Here is a 1004-nt window from a genome sequence, read left to right on the forward strand (position 1 = left end):
CAATACTTTTATTATTTATTTATTTTTATTTTTTAAAGTTTATTTATTTTGAGAGAGAGAGAGAACAGGAAAAGAGAGGGGGACAGACGATCCGAAGCGGGCTCTGTGCTGACAGCAGAGAACTCGATGTGAGGCTCCAACCCACGAACTGTGAGATCAGGACCCCACCCGAGGTCGGATGCTTAACCGACTGAGCCACCCAACTATCAATACTTTTAAATAAATACGGCTGGCATCTCAGTAGCATAGGGAATATGAAAATGTGTAAAATAACAAGAAAAACAACTTGTAAATGGTAAGTTTCCCTCTGTTTTTCTTACATCATTTCTTCACCCTCACGAACCTCTCCGCTTGGGTTTTCTCAGAAGAAACAGGGAAACAACCAGAATGGGTAGCATTGACACAAGATTAGCTTTTCTCTGCCAGGCCACACGTGCATGTCACATGTTCCTACCTCGCACTTCACCTCTCTCGCCGCTGTGCCGTTTAGTCCAATAAAGAGCACCTGGCAGGTATTGAGAAAATACCATTTGTCCTGCCCCAACAGGCTCTGTGAACTCGGGGCCCTTCTTGCTGAATCCGTTTTGATGATGTCAAGTGGTGGTGCTCCCAGCACTTTGGAATTGGTCCACAGGGCTACAACAGCCACTTCTGGCTTCTTCGGATTCATACCTGCAGCTCAGAGGACAGGATCCAAAAGCTCTGAAAAGCCTTGCCATGAACCTTCTTCAAGATGCTGTACTTCCTCAGGGTCTGCCCTGACATCAGTCATCTTCCTGGGTCTCACAAGGTGCCAGCTGCCGCCTGGACTTATATGCATCTTAGCAACCTCAATAAATTTTGAGTATCTGCCAGTTTCTAACAAAGCAGAATGAGAGATCAGCGTTGGGAGGAGCCTCAGAGCTTGGAGCCCTGGCTCACAGATTGGTTGTCATGAACTGACAAGAGTCAAGAGCAAGGAGCAATGGCCTATCAAGGGATTATGTCAGCAGGTTCCGAGAGTC

The sequence above is a fragment of the Crocuta crocuta genome, unplaced genomic scaffold (genome assembly GCF_008692635.1).
Source record: "Crocuta crocuta isolate KB4526 unplaced genomic scaffold, BGI_CrCroc_1.0 scaffold467, whole genome shotgun sequence".
Taxonomy (NCBI): domain Eukaryota; kingdom Metazoa; phylum Chordata; class Mammalia; order Carnivora; family Hyaenidae; genus Crocuta; species Crocuta crocuta.